Here is a 19375-nt window from a genome sequence, read left to right as displayed (position 1 = left end):
CACGCGTCTATAATCCCAGGTACTTAGGAGGCTGAGGCAGGAGAATCGCTTGAACCCGAGAGGCAGAGGTTGCAGTGAACTGAGATTAGGCCATTGCACTCCAGCCTGGGCAACAGAGCGAGATTCCATCTCAATAAATAAATAATCGTCTCTCCAAACTGTCAGAGGCATTGCAACCAGGCTGGCTCCATCTTGAATAGGGGCTGGGTAAAATGAGGCTGAGACCTACTGGACTGCATCCCCAGGAGCTTAGGTGTTGTTAGTCATAGGATGAGATAGGAGGTCAGCACAAGATACAGGTCACAAAGACCTTGCTGATAAAACAGCATGGTGGCTGGGTGCAGTGGTTCACACCTATAATCCCAGCACTTTGGGAGGCCAAGGCGCGTGGATCACAAGATCAGGAGATCAAGACCATCCTGGACAACATGGTGAAACCCCGTCTCTAGCAAAATACAAAAAATTAGCTGGACATGTTGGCACACGCCTGTAGTCCCAGCTACTTGGGAGGCTGAGGCAGGGGAACTGCTTGAACTCAGGAGGCGGAGCTTCAGTGAGCTGAGATGGTGCCACTGCACTCCAGCCTGGCAACAGAGCAAGACTCCGTCTCAAAAACAAAAAACAAAACAAAACAAAAAACAGCATGCAATAAAGAAGCTGGCCAAAAACCAACAAAACCGTGATGGCAACGAAAGTGACCTCTGCTTGTCCTTACTGCTCATTATATGCTAATTGCAACATATTAGCATGCTAAAAGACACTCCCACCAGCACCATGCAAATGCCATAGCAATGCCCAGAGGTTACCCTAGATGGTCTAAAAGGGTCTAAACTCTCAATTCTGGGAACTCCCATCCCTTTCCCACAAAACTCCTGAGTAATCCACCCCTTGTTTAGCATATAATCAAATAACCGTAAGTCAGCCCATGCTGCTGCTCTGTCTGTGAAGTAGCCATTCTTTGATTCCCTTTCTTTTTTTTTGAGACGGAGTCTCACTCTGTCACCCAGGCTAGAGTGTTAGCGGTGTGGTGCGATCTCAGCTCACTGCAACCTCCTCCTCCCAGGTTCAAGAGGTTCTCGTGCCTCAGCCACCCAAATAGCTGAGATTACAAGTGTGAGCCACCAGCCCCAGCTAATTTTTATACTTCTGGTAGAGTCAGGGTTTCGTTATATTAACCAGGTTGGTCTCAAATGCCTGACCTCAAGTGATACTCCCGCCTCGGCCTCCTAAAGTGCTGGGATTACAGGCATGAACCACCTCACCAGGCCTATTCCTTTACTTTCTTAATAAACTTGCTTTCACTTTACTAAGTGGACTCGCCCTGAATTCTTTCTTGGGCAAGCTCCAAGAACCCTCTCTTGGGGTCTAGATTTGGATTCCTTTCTGGTAACAAAGCCATTGTTATGAGGATTAAATATGTTAATATTTAGAAAGCTCTCAGAAAAACAAAATAGGCTGGGCATGGAGGGTCACACCTGTAATCCCAGCACTTTGGGAGGCTGGGGCTGGTGGATGACCTGAGGCCAGGAGTTCAAGACCAGCCTGGGCAACATGGCAAAACCCTGTGTCTACAAAAAATACAAAAAATTAGCCGGACATGGTGGCACATGTCTGTGGTCCCAGCTACTTGGGAGGCTGAGGTGGGAGGATCACGTGAACCCGGAGGCAGAGGTTGCAGTGAGATGTGATCATGCCACTACACTCCAACCTGGGTGACAGAATGAGACCCCATCTCAAACAAACAAACACAAAAGATGAGTATGTTTATTAAGTAAGTTAAACAAAACATATAGCTTCAGGATTAAAAATAATAAAACGGGCCGGGGCTCACGCCTGTAATCCTAGCACTTTGGGAGGCCGAGGTGGGTGGATCATAAGGTCAAGAGATCAAGACCATCCTGGCCAACATGGAGAAACCCCATCTCTATTAAAAACACAAAAAGTTAACTGGGTGTGGTGGCACATGCCTGTAGCCCCAGTTACATCGGGAGGTTGAGGCAGGAGGATCGCTTGAACCCAGGAGGTGGAGGTTTCGGTGAGCTGACATCGCGTCACTGAACTCCAGCCTGATGACAGAGCTGGACTCCATCTCAATAATAATAATAATAAAATGTTCAAGGTACAAGGAAAGCATCTGGTATATTGTATATGCTTGAACAGAGTCTCAGGAACAATTATGTTACTGAAACCGCCTTTGCAAAATTATGACTGAGACAGTGAAAGAGATCTAACTTAACTGACTTCATTGTGCTTTTAACCTCCAAGCTGTCCTTGTCCATTCCTGGGCATAGGCTGAACTAACTTTGGGAGAAGCTTAGTTTGTAGTTTATAGTTTAAACAAAGACATTACCAGCCCTTTCCCAAAGCAGACCTCCTTCTTGCCTGGGGACTAGACTGCCTTTGTAGGACCAACATTAGCCACAAGATTAGAAATTATGGTTTAGGAGTCATGCAGCTGGAGGCTACAAGATTCTGACCCTCCCTAAACTGCTCCTAAGATCAGCGCTTGAGATATTTTGCAGACCCTGCACATGATGGATCAGTTGGCCCCACCCAGATCAAAAACTGGCTCATCTGATCTTATGGTCCTCACCCAGGAACCCACGGAGCTCAAGAAGACAGCTCCAATTCCACATCGTTTCATCTCTGACCAATCAGCACTCCTGGCTCACTGACTTCCCCCCACCCACCAAATTATCCTTAAAAACTCTGCTCCCTGAATGCTGGGGAGTCTGATTTGAGTAATAATAAAACTCCGGTCTCCCTCACAGCGGGGTCTGTGTGAATTACTCTTTCTCTATTGCAATTCCTCTGTGTTGTAAATAAAGTTTCGGTGCCACAAAACAATAGTACTTGAATATAAAATTTTCTTTTTTTTAATTCTCAGCAAGTCAAGCTACTTCTATAGAAGGGTGCGTTCTCACTGATAAAGCAATGGTTGGCGCACATTTGGACGGAGGGGAAGGGTTTTGTTTCTTGTTGTTGTTGTTGTTGTTGTTTTTGCAATGGAGTCTCGCTCTGTCACCCAGGCTGGAGTGCAGTGGCACGATCTGGGCTCACTGCAAGCTCCGCCTCCTGGGTTCACGCCATTCTCCTGCCTCAGCCTCCCAAGTAGCTGGGACTACAGGCGACCACCACCATGCCCGGCTAATTTGTTGTGTTTTTAGTAGAGAGAGGGTTTCACCATATTAGCCAGGATGGTCTCGATCTCCTGACCTCATGATCCGCCTGCCTCAGCCTCCCAAAGTGCTGGGATTACAGCACGTGGCTCCTGCTGCTGTGTTGTTCCCCTATTGGTTAGGGATGGAGGGCACAGGCTAAACTAATTCCGATTGGTTAATTTAAAGAGACTGGTGGGATGAGCGCTTTGTAGCAGGTAACCGGAATGAGTTAGGGTGGAGCAGGTGATCAGAATGATTTAGGGGGGAGGTGATCAGAATGATTTAGGGTGGAGGTGATCAGAATGACTTAGGGTGGAGGTGATCAGAATGAGTTAGGTTGGAGTAGGTAATCTGGATGAGTCAGGGTGGAGTAGGTAATCGAAAAAAGTTGCTTTACGAGGAAGTTAAGTTTAAAAGTAGAAGGCAAAGAATTGAACATACTCACGTTAATTCTTTGAAGAGAAATTTAGAATTCATATTCAACAGCTTTCTCCTCCTGCAATTTTTTACGGCTTTCTCTTCAAACTTATGTAACATGTCTTGACTTAGTTGTTCTGCTTGATTTTCCAAAAGAAGAAGCTTCTCTGGATAAGGTGGAGGATAGTTAAGGGAGGTTTTAGTAAGTGCCATTTCTATGAGCCTCTGCACCAACCCACGGATGCATGGTATGACACAGCACCTGACAAGAATAAGTACACCTATTACAGCTCCAAGGGAGGAAAGAATTGAGGCTATTATTCCTTTCCATTTACTGAACCACTTCTCTAGCCATCCTGTAAAGGGATAATTTGCCCCTGAGTCGCTGGCTCATTGGATAGAGCAGTCAGACCTTGCAATGCCTTTGTTATACTTCCATTAGGGGCTGTGTTGTTTGGGATGAAGGTGCAACATTGAGTTTTAATCATGATGCAAACACCTCCTCTTTCTGCTAATATCATGTCTAAGGCTATCCCATTTTCCCCCAGCCATGTGGCTAGCAGCCCCTAATTGCTCAGCTATTCCTTTAACAGCATCTCTAGTGTAGTTAATAAATTGCTGTTGGTTGTAATAGATGTAGTTTGTCCAATCTACATTTTTATATACTGTCATCCACCAAAATATTGACTCAAATCCTGCAGCTATTTGATTTTGGGCCTTAAATTGATCTGGTATTCCCAGTGGAACTCCAATTGCATCTAAATAGATGTGAGAGTCAGAAGACCCATAAAGGGCTTCTCTCGCTTTATGATGTCTTATTTTTCCCTCCTCTGGTTGATGAAATGTCAGGGTGAAAGGGATAGCCAACTGGACTAAAGCACACGTGCCACTCCAGTTATTCGGCAGAGTGTCCAGTAAAGGTCCACCACAATACCGCCACACATCCACTCGGGGATGAACAAGAGCTGACTGATTGGTAAGCTCTTGAAAGTTCTTAAGCTTACTGCATCCCTTCAGATCTCCAAGGAACACTAAGTTTCCTCCCTGTCGTGAGAGAACGAGTGAACTTAGTGTTAGGAGACGGAAGCTGGGTGGCCCTTGGGGGCTGACCCACAGGTGTGGAACTTTGGGATATAACAGAGAGAGAGCTTGGCATGACTTGTTACCCCAGGCTGTAGAATCCTGGAAAAGAGCTACCATGTAGCCCATGCCTAGTTGACTGGAGGACCAACCTAGTGGAAAGGGGACAATCTGGGCCTCTGGCCTGCCATGTGCACAAGCATAATAATTGCTTTTGTTTAACATGCAGATAGAATATTTGATCCATTCCAACCAGGCATGTACATCTTGGTATCCTGACTCAATTGCTAAAGTTTGTTTTAAGTCTTTAACTTCTACCATTGCTATCTTGGCCTTGTCGTTAGATGGAGTAGGAACAATGGTTCCATTGTGAGAGGTTTTGGAAAAAGGTTTAGAGACAGGTTCAGATAGTGGGGGATCAAAGAAACACATTTCAAAGAATCCAGTAGGGTCTGTCCCTGAAACCTCAGCACCCATACCATAAAACTGGCTGAAAGAAAGGAACTGGCTTAGAAAAGGGGGAGAACTTTGGGGGCTCGAAATAATAACCTGTATAGGGTTGCACTGGTTTAGCTGACAGTTAGCGGGGGCTGTCCCTTTAGTAAAATGAATGTATGGTTTTAGGAAATTACAAAAACTGGTTGGGGCACTCCATCCTTGTTCTTTGGTGGTTCACAGAACATTGGACCAACTACAGCATAAAAGCTCTACGCTGGTGGGGCAAGACTCCTGGTTGCCACTGGGGTCTTTATTGAAATCTCCCTGGATTAAATGGTCCCAATTCACTAATGCCCAGTCTAAGGACAGCCAGGAGGGCAGAGATACTTTTCTGAAGTAGAGAGCTGTCTCTGACTTAACAAATCCCTACAGGGTATAACAAGGCAAGCATCAAATGCAATAGTTTGAGGTGAACTTGACTTGGTGACGTTAATAACTACATGGTCAGCAATAGAGCAAGGAAAGAAGAAAGAGTAATAGAATAGACGAAACAGAGTTAAATTCTTCTTAGCTTTAGTTCGGTAGGGTTTTCCCCTAGGACTATGGCCCACAATTCTGGAGGGGGCGGTGCTTTCTTGACTCGGGTGTGGTGAGTCCATCCTCCCTCTGCTGTGTGGACTGCGGTTTTAGTCGTGAGGAGCACTAAGTAAGGACCTTCCTAGGCTGGCTCAAGCTTTTCCTCTTTCCAGCTCTTAATGAGGACGTGATCCCCAGGCTGATGTTGATGCATCCAGAGCTCCAAGGGTGGCACCTGTGCTAAAAGACCTTTAGTTTTAAGAGAAGAGAAAGTAGAAGATAGAACAAGTATACAATTTTTAAGGAATTGGTCTTTTGTTTCAAAGGTAGGAATATCAGTAGTGGACTGCAAATAAGGTCATCCATAGAGCATCTCATAAGGAGAAAGACCAATGTCTTTCCGTGGTGCAGTTCAAATTCTCAGCAGGGTATAGGAAGACACTTGGTCCATGGCAACGGAATCTCTAAGACTAATTTGGTTAAGTGGTTCTTTCAAGTCTGATTCATTCTTTCTACTCTCCCTGATGAGGATGGGTGCCAGGGAGTATGGTGTTGCCATCTAATGTCTAATGTTTGGGATAGCTTTTTAATAATGTGTGAGGTGAAATGAAAGCCATTGTCTGAGTCAATATTTTCTATTAGTCCAAACCTAGGTACTATATTTTCAATTAGGGCATTAACTACATTATTGGCTGTCAGATTTGAAAAGGGGATAGCTTCGACCCAGTGAGTGAGGTGGTCTACTATCACTAGTAAATATTTTAGACGGCCTATTGGAGGCATTTCTGTGTAATCAACTTGGATACTTTGGAATGATCTTAAGCCCGGATTCCTTGTCTCGAGAGGTAATCTTTTTATAGTATGTCTATTAGTTTTCTTACATACTAAGCAACTATCTGTAACCTGTTTGGCCAGAGTATAAATTCCTCTACATCCATAAACTCAGGTTTACACATGGTCTGGGTCCCCCAATGTGTCCCCTGATATAGTTGGGAGAAGACTTCCCTCATAAGGTATTTAGACAACTTTTCTCTTTGGTCTGGCAGTATCCACTTCACTTCTGAATGCTCTTTAGCGCCTATTTTTATGAGTTCCTCTTTTTCGGTGGAAGAAAAAATGGGGATTACGGTAGGAGGAGGCAGGTAGGGAGTTAAGCGAAAAATACGCATTTCAAAAGACACAGCAGCCTGCTTGGCTACGTGATCTGCTACGTTATTTCCGTTATTTCCTCAACTTTCAAAAGAAAGGTTTTTCTGGTGTCCGGGAACATGGACAATAGCTATTTCTTCTGGCAACTGAAGATTATTCAATACTTGGGTGATCAGCTCCTTGTGAACAAGGTCTTGACCTTTACTATTAATCAGACTGAATACCCATTGTGTCTTTTTCCCTCAATCACCTGGGAGGAACCATCTACGAATAAATGCCGTCAGGTCGGGAAGGGGGTTTCTCCTAGGTCTGGTCGAACCTTTGTATGGTAATCAATTAAATCTAAACATGTGTGTTCTCTCCATAGATTTGGATTCCCTGTTGGGAAACCTGCTGAGTTTAGTGAATTATCAGTGGTCAATGTTAAATCATCCTTTTCTAACAAAATGGCCTCATACCTTAAGATTCTCAAGTCAGTAAGCCATCTCCCTGCTCTCTGGTTTAAGATAGTTCTAACTTGCTGAGGTGTGCTTACTGTCAATTTTCCTCCAAAGGTTAACTTTCTGCTTTCCTCGACTAGTATTGCCGCAGCCGCGGTGGACTGTATGCATTGAGTCCATCCACAAGTGACTGGGTCTAAGGCCTTTGATGGGAAGTCTACAGGCTACCAGCAGCCTCCGTGTTCTTGAGTCAGTGCTCGTAAAGCTACCCTACATTAACAAAAAGGTGGAATGACTTTTCTAGTGAGGGTAAGGCTAAAACAGGGGCAGTTATGAGCCTTTCCTTCAGCTTCTCGACTTGATCAACTTCCTCAGAAGTCCACAGGAGATGGTTAGGCTTCTCCTGGGCAAGTTTTTGATTTAACAGTTTACTGTGCAGTGCATATGAGTCAATCCATAAGCGGCAGTATCCAACTAACCCAAAAAATTTCGTGAGTTCTTGTTTAGTTTGAGGCAAGGGTAGGGACACAATTCTCTCGTTTCATTCAGGCCCTATTTTTTGCTTGTCTGCGCTTATTAAGTGGCCTAAATATTTAACTTCGGGCTCTACATACTGAAGCTTTCTTTTTGAGACTTGTAGCCCCTCAAACTGCAGATAGCTAAGAATATGTGTAGAGAAGTCAGTTACCGTCTCTATATCTTCACCAGATATAAGAATGTCATCTACGTACTGAAGAGAGCATATTTGTTCTGCTATGACAACTTTTTCTAGTACCTGTTCTAAAATTTGGCCAAAAAGATTAGGGGAGTCTGTGAACCCATGGAGCAAGACTGTCCATCGATATTGCTGTTTCTGCCCTGAGTGGTGATGCTCCCACTCAAAAGCAAATATATTTCAGGTATCTTCAGCCAGGGGACATGCCCAAAAAACATCCTTCAAATCTATTACAGTAAACGATTGATGATTATGTGGAATTTTGCTAAGAATGGTGTAAGGATTAGGGACAATGGGGTGGGTAGTCTGGGCTATTTGGTTGACAGCTCTAAGGGCCTCTACTAGCCGGCATGACCCATCTGATTTTTTGACTGGCAGTATTGGGGTGTTATAAGGAGACATACAGGGCTCGAGAAGCCCATCCTTAATAAGGCCTTTGATTATAGGTTTTAACCCTATCCTACCTTCTAGGGGAATAGGGATTACTTCCTTCTTACTACTTCTCCCGGGTTTTTAGCTTGATGTGGATTGGAGGGACTTGGAGTTACCCTCGGTTTCCTTTTTTGGACCAGACATTAGGTTAATATATTTTTCATTTGCAGCGGTGAGTAGATTTAATGAGGTGAGGAATCCTCTTGGGCTGACTTGCAGACCTATCCCAACTTTAACATTAAATCTCTCCCCTGTAAATTAGTTCCTGCTTCGGGGATTAACAAGAACTGAGTATAAGTTGAGTGATCAAAATTTATCAATGTATCAAAAAGATCTTGATAAGTTGGCTCTGTCTGGGCAGCAAGCAAGGTGAACCCCTTGGGTGGTTACATTACTGGAAAGGAGTTCCCGTCCAGATCCCAAGAGAGGGTTCCTGGATCTTGCACGAGAGAATTCAGAGTGAGGTCATAAAGTGAGAACAAGTTTATTAGGAAAGCAAAGGAATAAAAGAATGGCTACTCCATAGACAGAATAGCCCCAGGGGCTTCTGGTTGCCCATTTTTAGGTTATTTCTTGCTGATACGCTAAACATGGTGTGGATTATTCATGCCTCTCCTTTTTAAACAATATAGGGTAACTTCTGATATTGCCATAGCATTTGTAAGCTGTCATGGTGCTGGTGGGAGTGTAACAGTGAGGACGACCAGAGGTTACTCTCATCGCCATATTGATTTTGGTGGGTTTTAGCCAGTTTCTTTACTACAACTTGTTTTATCAACAAGGTTTGGCTGGTCGCAGTGGCTCATGCCTGTAATCCCGGCACTTTGGGAGTTCGAGGCCGGAGGATCACCTGACGTCAGGAGTTCGAGACCAGCCTGGCCAACATGGTAAAACCCCGCCTCTACAAAAATACAAAAGTTAGCCGGACCTGATGGTGGGTGCCTGTAATCCCAGCTACTCGGGAAGCTGAGGTGGGAGAATCTCTTGAACCCGGGAGGCGGAGGTTGCAGTGAGCCAAGATTGCGCCATTGTACTGCTGTCTGGGCAACTGAGTGACAGAGCAAGACTCCATGTCAAAAACAAACAAACAAAAAACAAGGCATTTATGACCTGTATCTTGTGCCAACCTCCTATCTCATCCTGTGACTAAGAATGCCTTAGCTTACTGGGAATGCAGCCCAGCAGGTCTTAGATTTTTTTTTTTTTTTTTAAGACAGAGTCTCCCTCTGTCACCTAGGCTGGAGTGCAGTGGCACGATTTTGGCTCAGTACAACCTCTGCCTCCCGGGTTCAAGAGGTTCTCCTGCTTCAGCCTCCCGACTAGTTGGGACTATAGGTGTGCACCACCATGCTTGGCTAATTTTTGTATTTTTAGTAGAGACGGGGTTTCACCATGTTGGCCAGGCTGGTCTTGAACTCTTGACCTCAGGTGATCTGCCTGCCTCAGCGTCCCAAAGTGCTGGGAGGCTGAGGCACAAGAATCGCTTGAACCTGGGAGGTTGAGGTTGCAGTGAGCCAAGATCATGCCACTGCACTCTAGCCTGGGCGACAGAGCGAGACTCTCTCAAAAAAAGAAAAGAAAAGAAAATTTAAATAGTTTAAGGATCACATGTATTGTTTTCATCCATGTTACATGTTGATGTCATATACATTTCATTTTAATAAAGCCTTACTTCTGTCTACCTTAAAAAGAATATCGAGGGAAAGTTTGTTTGTTGAATGGTAATGATTACCAAACATTCTGTGGTTTTTGGCTTTAGGGATTCCCTGGGACTCTTCATCTTCGTTTTGCCCAGTGTGGGGAAAAGAAAGAAAGATCAGACTGTTACTGTGTCTATATAGAAAGAAGTAGATGTAAGAGACTCCATTTTGTTCTGTATTTGAGATGCTGTTAATCTGTGACCCTACCTCCAACCTTGTCCTTGCAAGAGACATGTGCTGTGGTGACTCAAGGTTTAACGGATTTTGGGCTGTGCTTTGTTAAACAAGTGCCTGAAGCCAGTATGCTTGTGAAAAGTCATCACCATTCTCTTAATCTCAAGTACCCAGGGACACGTACACTGCCAAAGGTCGCAGGGACCTCTGCCTAGGAAAGCTAGGTATTGTCCAAGGTTTCTCCCCATGTGATAGTCTGAAATATGGCCTCCTGGAATGGGAAAGACCCCATCGTCCCCCAGCCTGACACCCGTGAAGGGTCTGAGGAAAGAAGGAAAGAAGGCCTCTTGGCAGTTGAGATGGAGAAAAGCATCTGTCTCCTGCCGGTCCCTGGGCAATGGAACATCTCGGTGTAAAACCCAATTGTTTGTTCTGTTTAGTGAGAAAGGAGAAAACCGCCTTAGGACAAAAGGTGGAGCCGGGCGCGGTGGCTCAAGCCTGTAATCCCAGCACTTTGGGAGGCTCACGAGGTCAGGAGATCGAGACCATCCTGGCTAACATGGTGAAACCCCGTCTCTACTAAAAAAATACAAAAAACTAGCTGGGCGTGGTGGCGGGCGCCTGTAATCCCAGCTCCTCGGGAGGCTGAGGCGGGAGAATGGCGTAAACCCGGGAGACGGAGCTTGCAGTGAGCCCAGATTGCACCACTGCACTCCAGCCTGGGCGACAGAGCCAGACTCCCTCTCAAAAAGAAAAAAAAAAAAAAAAAGGTGGGACTTGCTGGCGCAATGCTGCTAAAAGGTTTATGGAGATGTTTGTATATGCATATCAAGGCACAGCACTTTTCCTTAAACTTATGTCACAGAGATCTTTATTCATATGTCTTACTGCTGACCTTCTCCCTAAGATGATCCTATTATCCTGCCACTTCCCATTTTCTAACATGGTAAAGATAATGATCAATAAATACTGAGGGAAATCAGAGACGGGTGCCGGCGTGTGTCCTCTGTATGCTGAGTGCGGGTCCCTTGGGCCCACCTTTTCTTTCTCTATACTTTTGTCTCTGTGTCTCATTTCTTTTCTCAAGTCTCTCTTTCCACCTAACGAGAAACGCCCACAGGTGTGGAGGGGTAGGCCACCCCTTCAGCCCAGTAAGCATTTGCTGACTTTATTGGCATGTGGCATCCCACAGCTACCAGTCCGCCCGCTAGGGCCTTTTCCATGCCGGCCACGTGGCCCCACCCACCTAGCTCTCATCTCCCTTCCAGGGGTCTTACTGTCTGTACAGCGTCTTAGCTTTTAGCTTTCGTCTCTGTTTTTCCTTAGTTCTCTTGACAAACAGGCAACGGTTTCGTCCTTTCCAAAAGCGTGAGCCCCTAGGGCATAAAAACGGGAGGCTCACGGTTCTTTGCTATTACTCTGAGCCAAGTCAATACTTGTGGAATTGTTTTACCACCAGGGGAGGCAAACTCAAAGACAGCTTTTTTTTTTTTTTTTTTTTTTTTTTTTTTTTGAGACGGAGTCTTGCTCTGCCGCCCGGGCTGGAGTGCAGTCGCCGGATCTCAGCTCACTGCAAGCTACGCCTCCCGGGTTTCCGCCATTCTCCTGCCTCAGCCTCCAGAGTAGCTGGGACTACAGGCGCCCGCCACCTCGCCCAGCTAGTTTTTTTGTATTTTTAGTAGAGACGGGGTTTCACCGTGTTAGCCAGGATGGTCTCGATCTCCTGACCTTGTGATCCGCCCGTCTCGGCCTCCCAAAGTGCTGGGATTACAGGCTTGAGCCACCGCGCCCGGCCCTCAAAGACAGCTTTAACCAAATAAGCGCGGGCATTCGGGGATAATGGAGTGTTCTCGGGCAACCTTGGGAGGACGGATCCCGTCTACCTGGAGCTGCCGGGCTCCCGCTCGGTGCGCGTCTGTCTCCGTCCCCGCCGTGGCCCCGCGCCCTCCGGCCGCCACCGCCTGTGCCCGCCGCCAGCCGCGCTCCTCCCCGCGGCCTGCAGGGCGCCGGCTCTGCCGGCAGCTGGGGCCCTTCCGCGCCGCGGACAAAGGGTCTGGTGTTCCGCCGGCCAGGCCAAGCCTTTCCCTGCCCACTGCCGAGCGGCCTTGGCCAAGTCCCGGCGGGGCAAACCCGTTCGTGACCGCGCGTGTGACGCCCGCGTGTGGCCTCGCTCTCGAGTGGGCCGCAGAGCTGGGGATTCGTCCCACGGACCCAGCCCGCCTAGCGCAAGCCTCTCTGGCCGGAGCCCGTGGGTAGAAAGGCCTGGGTCACAGCTGCGTGTCCCACCAGGTGCCTCTGGGCTCGCTCGAGCTAAGTCCAGGCAGTTTTCTGATTTGGGACGTGTGGCGTTTTAGAGGACCAAATGTAAAATTATTTTCTGCCTTTTGATGATCCAGAGGCTTCCCCAACTTCCCTGTGGCTTAGGGAGGGCCCAAAAGACTTCTCTCCTTTGCTCTGCCCCAGGGAAAAACTGAGAAATTGGAGGAAAGGGGAGGAGTGGTGGCTAAGATTTACTGAACTTTGGCCAATTGTCAGGAACTCTTCTAGGCACTTAGATACTTTGTTTTAGTTAATTCTAAAAAGGCCTTGTGAAATAAATATTACTAGGGTTTTCCTCTGTGGGCCCTAGGCATTTACGTAATACTCTCACCATCCACCAAATCCCAGTTATAAATTTTACTAGACCCCTCATTCCCTTACCCCACACCCAATTAATGAATATTCATTGAGTGCCTACTAAGCGCGAAAGCACTGAGGGATACCATAATAAAAAAGACAGGTCTAGGCCGGGCGCGGTGGCTCAAGCCTGTAATCCCAGCACTTCGGGAGGCCGAGACGGGCGGATCACGAGGTCAGGAGATCGAGACCATCCTGGCTAACACGGTGAAACCCCGTCTCTACTAAAAAAATACAAAAATCTAGCCGGGCGAGGTGGCGGGCGCCTGTAGTCCCAGCTACTCGGGAGGCTGAGCCAGGAGAATGGCGGGAACCCGGGAGGCGGAGCTTGCAGTGAGCTGAGATCGGGCCACTGCACTCCAGCCTGGGTGATAGAGCGAGACTTCGTCTCAACAACAACAACAACAACAACAACAACAACAAAAAGACAGGTCTGCCGGGTGTAGTGGCTCACGCCTGTAATCCCAGCACTTTGGGAGGCCGAGGTGGGCGGATCACGAGGTCAGGAGATCGATACCATCTTGGCTAACACGGTGAAACCCCGTCTCTACTAAAAATACAAAAAAAAATTAGCCGGGCGTGGTGGCGGGCGCCTGTAGTCCCAGCTACTCGGGAGGCTGAGGCAGGAGAAAGGCGTGAACCCGGGAGGCGGAGCTTGCAGTCAGCTGAGATCCAGCCACTGCACTCCAGCCTGGGCGACAGAGCGAGACTCCGTCCAAAAGGTCCCTGTGTGCACACAACTTATATGGAGAGGAAAGGGAAGGGGGAGAGATAATTTTTATTTTATTTTATTTTTTTGATACGGAGTCTCGCTCTGCAGCCCAGGTTGGAGTGCAGTGGCTCAATCTCAGCTCACTGCAAGCTCCGCCTCCTGGGTTCACGCCATTCTCCTGCCTCAGCCTCCTGAGTAGCTGGGACTACAGTTGTCCGCCACCACGCCCAGCTAGTTTTTTGTATTTTTAGTAGAGACGGGGTTTCACCGTGTTAGCCAGGATGGTCTCGATTTCCGGACCTCGAGATCCGCCCACCTCAGCCTCCCAAAGTGCTGGGATTACAGGCGTGAGCCACCGTGCAGGGCCAATATTGTGTGTGTGTGTGTGTGTGTGTGTGTGTGTGAGACCGAGTCTCGCTCTGTCGCCCCAACTGGAGTGTAGTGGCGCAATCTCAGCTCCCTGCAACCTCTGCCTCTCAGGTTCAAGCGATTCTCTTGCCTCAGCCTCCCGAGTAGCTGGGATTACAGGCGCATGACACCACGTGCTACTAATTTTTGTGTTTTTACTTGAGATGGGATTTCACCATGTTGGTCGGGCTGGTTTTGAACTCCTGACCTTAAATGATCCGCCCAACTCGGCCTCCCGAGATAATTATTATAATTGCAAAACACGAACAAGAACTCCGAAGACAAATTCCACAGCTGCTCGGGGCTGCGGCTTCATAACCAAAGGAGTGCTGACCTGGTCTTCGTCAGGAAGGCTTGCACAGCTGTTGCAATACTCTGGGTGAGAGGGGAGGCTTCAGGATGCTGATGGCAGGGGAAGGACCCATGCAAAAACAATAGGAGAGTGGAGTTAACAGGACTTAAAGACAGAAAAGTCTATCCAGACTACTCCCCGCTATCCTCTGGTCCTCAAAACCTCTCAGCTACCCCTACTTTCCCATTCGGGCAGTGGAAAGATGGAGGAATTATGTAGATTCCTGGGTTTTCATCCCAATTGTGCCCCTCACTCCTTGCTTTGTGACACCATGAACAAATCATTCTTCTCTAAAGCCTTGGGAGACCTGCATACCTTTCGTGCCACGCCTTGCCATAGTGTTCCTCAAACCTTGGGAGACCATTGCAAAAAAAAAAAAAATGTACAACGAACATATGGGAAAACAACATTATACATTTATAGTAATTCAATTAATGTAGCAGTGACACTGGCACATGGAATTGAGATGAACAGTCTAGAAACCCAAATAGATATGGGAGTTTAGATAGACGAATGAGGCTACATAGAGAAATAGACATAGATTATTCAAGAAATGCTGGCTGGATGTGGTGGCTTACAACTGTAATCCCAGCACTTTGAGAGGCCAAGGTGGGCAGATCACTTCAGTCCAGAGTTCAAGACCAGCCTGGGCAACAAAGCAAGACTCCATCTCTACAAAAACTTAAAAATTGGGCTGGGTAAGGTGGCTCACGCCTGTAATCCCAGCACTTTGGGAGGCTGAGGCAGGCGTATCACAAGGTCAGGAGATCAAAATCATCCTGGCTAACATGGTGAAACCCCGTCTCTACTAAAAATGCAAAAAAAGTGGCCGGGCGCAGTGGCTCAAGCCTGTAATCCCAGCACTTTGGGAGGCCGAGACGGGAGGATCACGAGATCACGAGATCAGGAGATCGAGACCATCCTGGCTAACATGGTGAAACCCCGTCTCTACTAAAAAAATACAAAAAACTAGCTGGGCAAGGTGGCGGGCGCTTGTAGTCCCAGCTACTCGGGAGCCTGAGGCAGGAGAATGGCCTAAACTCGGGAGGCGGAGCTTGCAGTGAGCTGAGATCCGGCCACTGCACTCCAGCCTGGGCGACAGAGCGAGACTCCGTCTCAAAAAAAAAAAAAAAATTAGCCGAGTGTGGTGGCACGTGCCTGTAGTCCCAGCTAATTGGGAGTGTGAGGCAGGAGAATCGCTTGAGCGTGGGAGGTGGAGGTTGCAGTGAGCCGAGATCGCACCACTGCACTCCAGCCTGGGCGACAGAGCAAGACTCCGTCTAAAAAAAAAACAAACACTTAAAAATTAGCCAGGTAGAGGATCACTTCATTCCAGACCAGGCAGAAGCAGAGCAAGACCCTGTATCAGGCCGGGCGCGGTGGCTCAAGCCTGTAATCCTAGCACTTTGGGAGGCCGAGACGGGCGGATCACAAGGTCAGGAGATCGAGACCACCCTGGCTAATACGGTGAAACCCCGTCTCTACTAAAGAATACAAAAAACTAGCCGGGCGACGAGGCGGGCGTCTGTAGTCCCAGCTACTTGGGAGGCGGAGGCAGGAGAATGGCGTAAACCTGGGAGGCGGAGCTTGCAGTGAGCTGAGATTCGGCCACCGCACTCCAGCCTGGGCCACAGAGCCAGACTCCGTCAAAAAAAAAAAAAGACCCTGTATCACAAAAAGAAAAAAGAAAAGAAAAGAAATGCTCATAAAATATAGATTGTTCAATAAATGGTGGTGTTGGGACAATAAAAAGGCATCTGGGAAAAATAACTTTGAAACTCTATATCACTTATTATTCAACAATAAATTTGAGATAAATCAACATGAAATACTGAAAAATAAACTTTATTATTATTACTTTCTTTTTTGAGATGGAGTCTCACTCTTATCCAGGCTGGAGTGCAGTGGCATGATCTCGGCTCACTGCAACTTCTACCTCCTGGGTTCCAGTGATTCTCCTACCTTAGCCTCCCAAGTAGCTGGGATTACAGGCGCCCACCAGCATGCCCAGCTAATTTTTTTTTTTTTCTCGCTCTCTCATCCAGGCTAGAGTGCAGTGGCACAGTCTTGGCTCACTGCAATCTCCCCCCCACCCCAGGTTCAAGTGATTGTCCTGCCTCAGCCTCCCGAGTATCTAGGATTACACATGCCTGTCACCATGCCCTGCTAATTTTGTGTATTTTTAGTACAGATGGGATTTCACCATATTGGCCAGGCTGGTCTCAAACTCCTGACCTTATGATCTGCCCTCCTCAGCCTCCCAAAGTGCTGGGATTACAGGCGTGAGCCACTATGCCTGGCCATTCTTGTCTCTTTGAGACTCACTTTTCAAAACTGCTGTTATTAGACGATCCTTATAAACATGTTGCTGAGGGAAAGAAGCCAAACACAAAGTAATCAAATCTACATGACTCCATTTATATACTTTCAAAAGGAGTTACACTGATCCATGGTGTTAGAGGTCAGGATAGAGGTTACTGGTGGGGAGTAGGGAGGAAGCAGAGATTGGGGCAGGTCCCAAGGGTTGCTTCTGGGTTGCTGTTAATGCTGTTTCTTTTTTTTTTTTTTCTTTTTTTGAGACAGAGTCTCGCTCTGTCACCCAGGCTGGAGTGCAGTGGTGCAATCTCGGCTCACTGCAAGCTCTGCCTCCTGGATTTACGCCATTCTCCTGTCTCAGCCTCCCGAGTAACTGGGACTACAGGCTTCCGCCACCATGCCCAGCTAATTTTTTTTTATTTTTAGTAGAGACGGGAGTTTCTCAATGTTGGCCAGGATGGTCTCGATCTTCTGACCTCGTGATCCGCCTGCCTCGGCCTCCCAAAGTGCTGGGATTACAGGCATGAGCCACCGCGCCCGGCCAATGCTGTTTCTTAATCTGGATGCTGGCTATTTGGATCTGAAAAAATCCTTATTGATCCAGAGTCTCTTTTTTTCTTTTTTTCTGAGATGGAAAATCCCAAAGTGCTGGGATTATAGGCATCAGCCACTACACCTTTTTTTTTTTTTTTTTTTTTTGAGATGGAATCTCGCTCCGTCACCCATGCTGGAGTACAGTGGTGCCATCTCAGCTCACTGCAACTTCTGCCTCCCGGGTTCAAGCAATTCTCTGTCTCAGCCTCCCAAGTAGCTGGGATTACAGGCGCCTGCCACCACTCCTGGCAAGTTTTTGTATTTTTTAGTGGTGATGGGGTTTTGCTATGTTGGCCAGGCTGGTCTTGAACCCCTGACCTCAGGTGATCTACCCGCCTCAGCCTCACAAAGTGCTGGGATTATGGGTGTCAGCCACCGCGCCCAACCAATAGTGAAGATATTTTCAATCAATAATTCCCAGATGTTCTCTCACAGGTAATCGCTACCTGCAGTGAAAGCTAATCACAGCGGGAAAGATTCTGAAAGCTACCTGCCTGGAAATTTTTTCAGGTCTCATGATCTACGTGGGAACCAGAATTTGGAGTACCAGCAACAGGTTTTTCAGGATATTTGTTTTCAGAAGCAACCGCCCTATTCCCCTGCCCTCAGCCAAAAGCAGCATAATACCTGTGGCCCTCCCAGTCTCCCCACACTCCTCACTAGCATGGGCGTGGTTCCTGCGCCTCCTGCTGCATCTCCCATGAACTTGCTCTAAAAGCTTCTTTTTTGTGGTTTGGTTTTGTTTCTGAGACAGAGTCTTAATCTATCATCCAGGCTGAAGTTCAGTGGCAAGATCTCAACTTACTGCAACCTCCTCCTCCCAGGTTCAAGTGATTCTCATGCCTCAGCCACCCAGTAGCTGACATAACGAACCTGCGCCACCAAGCCTGGCTAAATTTTTTTGAATTTTTAGTTGAGATGTGGTTTCATGTTGCCCAGGCTGGTCTCGAACTCCTGGCCTGAAGTGATCCACCCGCCTCAGCCTCCCAAAGTGCTGGGATTACAAGCTGGGCATGGTGTCTCACCCCTGTTATTGCAGTGCTTTTGGAGTCTAAGGCAGGCAGATCACTGGAGGTCGGGAGTTATAGACCAGCCTGGCCAACATGGTGAAACCCTGTCTCTACAAAAAATTAGCCGGACACAGTGGCTTGTGCCTGTAGTACAAACTACTTGGGAGGCCAAGGCAGGAGACTCGATTAAACCTGGGAGGCAGAGGTTACAGTGAGCCGAGATCACACCACTGTACTCCAGCCTGGGCGACAGAGAGACTGGAGACTCCGTCTCAAAAAAAAAAAAAAAAAAACATGCCACTGTGCCAAGCTCAGTATTTGCATTTTCAAAAGATCAATGGTGATTATCTCTAGGTGGTGGTAGTATAGGTAACTGGCAACTTTTATTATTTTTTGAATTTTTATTTTTTATATATTGAGACAGAGTCTTGCTGTCACCTAGGCTGCCCTAACATCAGCTCACTGCAACCTCCGCCTCCTGAGTTCAAGCAATTCTCCTGCCTCAGCCTCCTGAGTAGCTGGGATTATAGACACACGTCACCATGCCCAGCTAATTTTTGTATTTTTAGGAGAGACAGGGTGTCACCATGTTGGCCAGGCTGGTCTTGAACTCCTGACCTCGTGATCCGCCCACCCAGGCCTCCCAAAGTGCTGGGATTACAGGCGTGAGCCACCACGCCCAGCCGATTTTTTGTATGTTTTTAACTGCCCACAGTGACTCTGTATTATCTTCAGTATAATAAAATTCACTGGGAATCCCAGCACTTTGGGAGGCCTAGACGGGCGGATCACAAGGTCAGGAGATCGAGACCATCCTGGCTAACCCGGTGAAACCCCGTCTCTACTAAAAAATACAAAAAAATTGCCAGGCAAGGTGGCGGGCGCCTGTAGTCCCAGCTACTCGGGAGGCTGAGGCAGGAGAATGGCGTAAACCCGGGAGGCGGAGCTTGCAGTGAGCTGAGATCCGGCCACTGCACTCCAGCCTGGGCGACAGGCTCCGTCTCAAAAAAAAAAAAAGAAGAAAA

Source organism: Piliocolobus tephrosceles, chromosome 6 (genome assembly GCF_002776525.5).
Source record: "Piliocolobus tephrosceles isolate RC106 chromosome 6, ASM277652v3, whole genome shotgun sequence".
Classification (NCBI taxonomy): domain Eukaryota; kingdom Metazoa; phylum Chordata; class Mammalia; order Primates; family Cercopithecidae; genus Piliocolobus; species Piliocolobus tephrosceles.
Note: the sequence above shows the minus strand (reverse complement) of the source record.